The sequence below is a fragment of the Berghia stephanieae genome, chromosome 2 (genome assembly GCF_034508935.2).
Source record: "Berghia stephanieae isolate SIO BIC M18660-M18661 chromosome 2, UCSD_Bste_1.3, whole genome shotgun sequence".
NCBI lineage: Eukaryota > Metazoa > Mollusca > Gastropoda > Nudibranchia > Aeolidiidae > Berghia > Berghia stephanieae.
The window spans coordinates 80,538,261-80,547,257 of record NC_088361.1 but is presented as its reverse complement, the minus strand read 5'-3'; the positions used below and the strand labels follow the sequence as shown (position 1 = coordinate 80,547,257).

Below are 8,997 nucleotides of genomic sequence, written 5' to 3'. Positions count from 1 at the left end.
ACCACAACGACAACCACTACTACCAACACATTATATCATCACTACCACTACTACCACAACCACCACCATCATCATCACTGCAACACTACAACTATCACATCATACACTACACGTACTGCACTACAACCTCACTACTACACACTCACCACCCACTATCTCTCACTACTACAACACAACACAACCTACCACACCACATCACATCCTCACTCTACTACAACCACACCACCACCACATCATTCATCAACTCAACACCACACCATCACACCACATACACACTGCTATACTACACCACCGCCTCATCACCATTATCACTACTCCACATACAATTACTACAATACAACCACATTATCATCATACCACTACTACTACAATGCAGTAACTCCACCTCATCACACTACAACTACTACTACATGCACCAAACATAATCTTCACTACAAATACAACACTGCTACCACATCATCATCAATACTACTACTACTACTACTACTTACTACACTACTACTACTACTACTACTACTACTACTACTACTACTACTACTACACTACTCACTACTAACTAAGACAGGAGGTAAATATTTCATCGAGGCAGTAATTGCAAATAATAGCGTGCAATATGTGTTTTGATCATCTTTTTGTGCACCATGAATGATATCAATCAATGTCATATTGTAGGTGTTAAATAGCCTCTCACAAAATAGTATGTATATAATACTAAGACTAGGCCTCTCACAAAAGATTATGTATATTATACTAAGAACAGGCCTTTATAAAATATTATGTATATACTGAGACTAGTCTTCTCACAAATATGTATATACTAAGACTAGCCTCTCACAAATATGTATATACTAAGACTAGGCCTCTCACAAATATGTATAGTACTAAATAGGCCTTCACAAATAGTATGTATAATAAGACAAGTTCTCTCGCAAAATAGTTTGTATATACTAAGACTACAAACGACTTAGTTGAAGCAAACTTGAAAATCTTGAAAGATAGAAAGCCCAGGATTAGACAAGAATCAACAAAAGTTGAACTAGATGTGAAGTCAAAGAACTGATTTTTTTCCCTGCATTTTATGATCTGTTACTTTTTGTTACAGATATTTGACGTCATCAAGCTCCAGGAATCGAGATTGGCCATATGTGGGCGGTAGGGGCGGTGGCCAGCAGGGATGGTGAGGTCATGGAGGATGATTGTGGTATTCAGCGGAGTAATGGGATGGGTTATATTGGAGGGCCCCGGGGATTGTAATGGCAGTGATCAAGATGTTGGAGGAGTTGTTGGTGGCGAGGTGATGATGGGGATGTAGATGGTGGAGCAACAATAGTGACATTGTTGGTGAAGGTGGCATTGTTGGGTGACGGGATGATGGAAATCATGATGGGAGGGTTGTGGTGGTGAAGGGATGATGATGGGAAGTGATGATGATGGCAATGGTTGTGAAGGGAGGTAATGGTGGAGGAAGTGATGATGGTGGTATTGGTGGGGTTGTAGTGATTGTGATGTAGAGATTGTGTTGTCGAGGAAGGTGGTGGTGGGTGGAAGTTGTGGGGAGGATGAGGATGCTGGAGGTAGATTCAGTGATAAAGTGAAGGTGGGGGTGTGGTTCTGGACTTGGGTTTGAGTTGATTCCAACTGGTTAGGGCCGGGTGAGTTACATTCGTGTTCTTTGTTGACAAGATGATTGTGGTTGGCATTCGCATGGATTTGAAATACAGATAAGTGTGCTTCTACCGGTGGGGGTGTATTTGTTTGTGTTTCATGTCCATACCCAAGTGCAGTAGGCGGACTGGAGGCCTACAGGAAGCCCGAATGTGTTTGGGCAGAATGTTGATTTACAATTGTCTTGAAGACGGGGATAGGGATGTGATTTGTTTGACTCTTTCTGGATGGGTCACCTTGATCCTGGGTTTGGAACTGTGCCATTTACTGGATCTTTATTGTTGAACCTGCTTCTATCATTTTCGCCAAGCCATGGCTTTCACTTATTACCACTAACCTCACATCATGGTCTCTTCTATCACAACCCCTATGACTCTACCATTACTTCCCATCATCCCTTCCAAAGCTATCACCTCCCAACACAACCATTGCCATCAGAATCGCCTCCCATCATCATCATCTTCACCACCATAGCCCTGCCGGAGTGATTTCCATCATCACGTCACCTGCCTTGCCATTTTCACCATCATTGTCACTGCTGCTGCTTCCATCATCTACATCCCTGCCATCACTTTTATATCAACAATACTTTCTTCATCTTGAGCTCTGCTGGTGCAATCTCTGCCGATCTGACCCTGAAAATTACTCTTAGAACACCATGATCATTTAAAGTGGCTTTATCGTCCCTGCCACCTTGCAAGGCAAGCAAGACAAGCAAGGCAAGCAAGTCAAGCAAGTCAAGCCATCAATGGTGACTCTTATCACCATTGCCACTTTCACCATCAATGGTGACTATCATCACCATTGCCTCTTTCACTATCAATGGTGACTCTTATCACCATTGCCTCTTTCACCATCAATGGTGACTCTTATCACCATTGCCTCTTTCACCATCAATGGTGACTCTCATCACCATTGCCTCTTTCACCATCAATGGTGATCTTATCACCATTGCCTCTTTCACCATCAATGGTGACTCTTATCACCATTGACTCTGTCACCATCAATGGTGACTCTTATCACCATTGCCTCTTTCACTATCAATGGTGACTTTTTCACCATTGCACTCTTTCACCATCAATGGTGACTCTTATCACCATTGCCTCTTTCACCATCAATGGTGACTCTTATCACCATTGCTCCTTTCATCGCGTCCTTTCCTATTTTTTCAAGCCTATATTATACACTCAAGCACTTAAAGAATTCATTCACCGTTAATAAGATTTAAATGCCCAATCTTTAACTTCAGATATGGTAAACTTTCAGTTGTTTTTGTCGTATTTTTTCAAGTTGCAGTGTTGTGTCATTTTTCTTTAATCTTAATTTTTGTTCACAATATTTCATCAACTCTCAACATGACATATGGGAATATCTATTACAATTACCTTGTAGTTGGATAGAAAGATAATTTTCTTAAGAAAAGTCATCTCATCAAAATTAAAAGAAATTTTTTTCCTGTCTCAGAATTTTCAATGGCCATTTTAATGTTGACTCGCGTACTGTATAAAATAGCTTTCATTTTGTATAAAGTTTTGATAAATGTACTTTCATTACATCCAATATTCAGTTTACCTTATTTTAATCTCTTATTCATGTATCATTCATTGCCTATAAGTTTTATTGTCTAATATTTTAAATCATCAATGTCTGGTTTTATTGGAATGTAATTTCAAACTCATTTAATACTTTAACATCATTTATGCAAATATAACAGTAGCTTTTTAAAACAGAACAATTCATTTATTTGATATTGATTAGCTTGAGTATATTTTTTCTGTACACGTAAATGCTTACTACTTAAAGAAGTGATTTGTTTCTAGAAACCTCTTGTTTAAACATTACACAGATCGCTTGACATATCATTCTATAGATATATTCTAATACCCTTTTAATTTTGCGATGCCTATACACTTTTGATTTATTAGCAATGATACACAAGTAATAATAGTTTTTCTTAAAAGAAAGGTAAGAGTGATGCACTTATTACAAAATATTAATAATACGTTAAGTTTTTATAAACATGGTTTTAATTTCTTTCATATTCATCGTTATTCAAGTAATAAATTTCTTAGTCAGCCGTAGTAATTTGATAATTTGATATTTTGTATTTAGTTAGAATGCACATGTTGACAAAATATGTTACAGTTTGTTTAAAAACAAACAGGTTCAAGAACGCTTTTGTTATCATTATATACATAAACTGAAATTCAGGTGTTTCGTATTATTATTTTATTGACATTACCTTACATTAATAGAAAATTCACTCTTTTTGAAAATGTTTATTCTATTTCTTTTATAAATTTAATGTTATAACTATTATTGTCATTTGTATAAAATGTGTGATATGTTACCTAACTATAAATATATAAATATTTTGCAAAATGTTCTATAGATAATGCCCTTTTAATTTTGTCATGACAACACTTTTTTATCATGTAGTTTGTTAATTTTAATAGGAATATATTTTATTATTACATCATTTATATCAAGTAATTTAAAATTAATTTCACTCTTTAGTATAGCAGTCATAGATTTATAACAAATGAAGCATAACATTCAGGAACTTAAAAGAGTGTTTTAAAATACTAGAATTTTTTCTTTTTCTTTAAATATGATCCATCAAGTTTTCAAATATTTGATATTACGGCCAAGCAACCATTATTAAAGTAAACAATAATTTGAATGTATTTATCTGGAATGATATGTAATTGATCTTTGTTTGTATTCATTATAATTTTTTTTTTTCAGAGATTATTAAAATCATAGTCCATTTCTAAAATTTCGTTCTTAGATTTTATATTAACTTGTAGTTGAATAGGACTTTGTGCTACTGATTTTCTTATACACCCTAATTGAGTAATGTGTTTTTCATTTGTCACATGTCATCATAAGTAACGCTTGATAGAATTTTAATTTATTCGCAATCATATGAAAATAGCGGTAACAATGATGAATTTTTATGAGTAAGCATTGTTTTAATTTTGATTTAAAAAATATCCCATCGTTTTCAAAAAACAATAATGATATGGTTGACATCAACTCACACATTTTCATTTAGGAATATGTTTTACAATTATCTTGTGGTTGGATAGGCTTTGTTTTGTCATACAGATAGTGAAATTGTCTCATCAACGTTGCGCTTTAATAATAATGCATCTACCATTCATTTCTCCTATCATTATACAGTTTGATATCTTATTCACACAAAATTACATCACAATATCATCATGTTCTTGTACATGTTTTATTATCTCGTGCTTTATAATCATATCATATATGTTGAGTTTCAATGGAATGTAATTTTGAATTTGTTTTATACTTTATGGACAGTTGTGCAAATATGACATAACGATTCACAAAAGGAATAGATACTTCATTTATTTAATATTGAAATATTTTTGTATAATGTTAATACTAATGCTTAGAGAAGAATTAATTCTTTATATAGAAGAAATTACAAGCTCAACAATTAACAAATCCGTTTTAATTACTGTAAAAATATCTCAAATCAGATTGACTGAAATTTTTTGATCCATCATTCAGAGAGAAAATAGAGAGAGAGAGAGAGAAGAGAGAAAGAGAGAGAAGAGATGAGAGAGAGAGAGAGAGAGAGAGAGAGAGAGAGAGAGAGAGAGAGAGAGAGAGAGAATGTTATTCACACTTTTCACGCCAAAAATATTAGCTATATGACAAGTGGGGTCTAGAATTTAGCTTGAATAAGTTAAGGATTAGAAACAAAAAGATCCATTGTTTTCGAATATATGATGTCATGGCCAAGTAGTCATTATATAAATAAGCAAGTATTTTGTTGTTTTTATTTGAATTCAACATGTAGTTTACCTTCCTTTTTCTTCAAATAATGAACATCTCAGTCGCCCAATCATTAATTGGTAAAATAGAGTAGTTTAGAAGTAACAATTATTGCCAGTTGGACTGTGCGTTTATTTGCTCCTTGCCAAGGAAGAAATATATCATTTCTGTAAAGGAAATGGCCAAAGTATTTTTATCTTTTTTTACTTGTTTAAATATATAATACGATGTTGAATTAAGCAAGTCATACATTGGAATTTAAACAAAATGAAATTCATTGTAATTGGATATGGCATTTTATTTGGCATCTTTTAAAGAAATCACCAACATGTTCTAATGATTTGTAATAACCATTAAATGTTTATTGCTCGCATAAATTATAAGATGCTACCACTTTCTAACATAGATTTTTAAATCGTGATATTTAATGACATTGTATATAGTTTTGATGAGTGTTTATAATAATTATTTATGACATACATATGTAATCTCATTGTATATAAAAATCCACATATTATTGTGGGCTGTATTTTATATTGTCTTTTTACAATTGATCCAATTTTATTTCCATACTGTCTGGTGACCTGCCACTCAAAACTTTCATAATTCTCAATTATATCGGCTCAGACCACTCAGAGAAATGTTTAATTTTTGAATCACATTCTTGCTTGTTGAATTTGATATTGTCACACGATTTAGTGTGACTAATTCTAAAGTTAAGATATTTTTATGGCTGAAATGGTGAGAGTGAAAAGCGTGTTGTAAAAATAATTAATGCAGTTGTGAAATGATAAACACTTCTGCTAAAAGGAATACAGTTTTGTCCTTTCCAACGTTTTGAAATTATGATGTATTATAGAAGAAACCATATTTTTTGTGGTTTGATTAATTGGAGATCATCATCATCATCATCATATGTGGCGTGGTGGATCCATTGGATGGCTTCAGGGTGCAGCCTCTCAGGTCCATATCACTGATATGTGGTCCAAGTTCGCACTGTGAAGGATGTGGTCCATGTTTTGAGCCGTGTGTCCACATTGACATCGTCAGTCTGAAGAAAGTCCCAATTTGTAAGGTTGTTTTGGTCTTCCCCACTTTAGACCTTGCCCGTTCAGTGTCAACCAATCTTTCCTGGGGAGATTTACTCCGCTTGGCAGTTCTTCTTGGGTTCCTGAATGGCATCATTTGGGCAGCAGTCCCATTCTTTCCATGAATGCACTCTGTATAGGCTGCATGGTCTGGGTGGATGCCTTCAGTTGTCAGGAAGCTTGTTGTAAAAATAATTAATGCAGTTGTGAAATGATAAACACTTCTGCTAAAAGGAATACAGTTTTGTCCTTTCCAACGTTTTGAAATTATGATGTATTATAGAAGAAACCATATTTTTTGTGGTTTGATTAATTGGAGATGACACATTTTCATGTGACTGAATCCAAAGTTAGAATTAAGTGAAAAGAGTGAAAGTTCATATCCTGAAATTACAAATGCAGTAGTAACGTAATGTGCACTTCTGCTAAAGATAAAATGAATTTGTCATTTTCAAAATGTTAAACTTTTTCTCTCCTTTCTTTCACACTTTTCCATACCAGCCAAATTTACCCTAAACTGTTTTGAGGAAAAGGTTCACCAATATGATTTTGATATCCATTCACCTCATTTTGTATGTTATAATGATGATTGCCTAATTTATAACATAGAGATATCACCTTTATCAAATTTCTAAACATTTTCTTTTTTTGTGTTGTATAAATTTTATGACCACTCGTCCCCCTCCCCTCCCCATCCTTCCTCCTCCTCCTCCTCCTCCTCTCCTCCTCCTCCTCTTCTCTCCTCTTCTTCTCTTCTTCTTCTTCTTCTCTTCTTCCTTTCTTCTTCTTCTTCTTCTTCTTCTTCTTCTCTTCTTCTTCTTCTTCTTCTTCTTCTTCTTCTTCTTCTTCTTTTCTTCTTCTTCTTCTTCTTTCTTTGTTTTTCTTCTTCTTCTTCTTCTTCTTCTTTCTTTTCTTTTTTCTTCTTCTTCATTCTTCTTCTTCCATCCTTCCTTCCCTCCTCTCTTTCTTTTCTTCTTCTTCTTTTTCTTCTTGTCTTCTTGTTTGTTCTTTTTTGTTTTCTTCTTCTTCTTCTTCTTCTTCTTCTTCTTCTTCTTCTTCTTCTTCTTCTCTCTTCTTCTTCTTCTTCTTCTTCTTCTTCTTCTCTTCTTCTTCTTCTTCCATCTCTTCTCTTCTCTTCTCACTCCTCCTTCTCATCTTTTCTTGTTCTTCTTTTTTCTTTTCTTTTCTTCTTCTTCTCTTCTTCTTCTTCTCTTCTTTCTTCTTTCTTCTTCTTTCTCTCTTCTCTTCTTCTTCTTCTTCTTCTTCTTCTTCTTCTTCTTCTTCTTCTTCTCTTCTTCTCTTCTTCTTCTTCTTTTCTTCTTCTTTTCTTTTCCTCTCTTCTTCTTCTTCTTCTTCTCTCTTCCTCTTCTTCTTCTTCTCTTTCTTCTTTCTTCTTCTTCTTTCTTCTTCTCTCTTCTCTTCTCCTTCTCTCTCTCTTCTCCTTCTTCTTCTTTTCCTTCTTCTTCTCTTCTTTCTTCTTCTTTTCTTCTTCTTCTTCTTCTTCTTCTTCTCTTCTTCTTCTCTTCTTCTTTCTTCTTCTTTCTTCTTCTTCTTCTTCTTTCTCTTCTTCTTCTTTCTTCTTCTTCTTCTTCTTCTTCTTCTTCTCCTCTTCTCTTCTCTTCTTCTCTTCTTCCTCCTTCCCTTCTTCTCATCTTCTCTTTTCTTTTCTTCTTCTTTTTCATTCTTCCCTTCTTTTCTCTCCCTCCTTCTCCTTCCTCCCTCCTCATCTTATTCTTCTTTTCTTCTTTTCTTCTTCTTCTTTTCTTTTCTTCTTCTTCTTCTTTCTTCTTCTTCTTCTTCTTCTTCTCTTCTTCTTCTTCTTCTTCTTCTTTCTTCTTCTTCTTTCTTCTTCTTCTTCTCTTCTTCTTCTTCTTCTTCTTCTTCCTTCTTCTTCTTCTTCTTCTCTCTTCTTCTTCTTCTTCTTCTTCTTCTTCTTCTTCTTCTTTTCTTCTTCTTCTTCTTCTTCTTCTTCTCTTCTTCTTTCTCTTCTTCTCTCTTCTTCTTCTTCTCTTCTTCTTCTTCTTCCTTCTTCTTTCTTCTTCTTCTTCTTTCTTCTTCTTCTTCTTCTTCTTCTTCTTCTTCTTCTTCTTCTTCTTTCTTCTCTTCTTCTTCTTCTTCTTCTTCTTCTTCTTCTTCTTCTTCTTCTTCTCTTCTTCTTCTCTCTCTCTTCTCTTCTTCTTCTTCTTCTTCTTCTTCTCTTCTCTTCTCTTCTTCTTCTTCTTTCTTCTTCTTCTTCTTCTTCTTCTTCTTCTCTTCTTCTTCTTTCTTCTTTTCTTCTTCTTCTCTTCTTCTTCTTCTTCTTCTTTCTTCTTCTCTTCTTCTTCTTTCTTCTTCTTTCTTCTTCTTCTTTCTTCTTCTTCTTCTTCTTTTTTTCTTCTTCTTCTTCTTCTTCTCTCTTCTTCTTCTTCTTCTTTCTTTTCTTTCTTCTTCTTCT

At 34.2% G+C, this 8,997-nt stretch overlaps 1 long non-coding RNA gene across 1 annotated transcript in view; it reads left to right on the top strand.

The window, feature by feature from the left end:
- LOC144963743 (uncharacterized) overlaps positions 1 to 1,503 on the top strand; it is a 7,407-nt gene extending 5,904 nt beyond the window's left edge. Inside the window, exon 3 of the long non-coding RNA XR_013643689.1 lies at positions 1,103 to 1,503. This is a non-coding gene — a long non-coding RNA (uncharacterized LOC144963743). The remainder of the gene's footprint in view (positions 1 to 1,102) is intronic.
- The last annotated feature ends 7,494 nt before the right edge of the window (positions 1,504 to 8,997 follow it).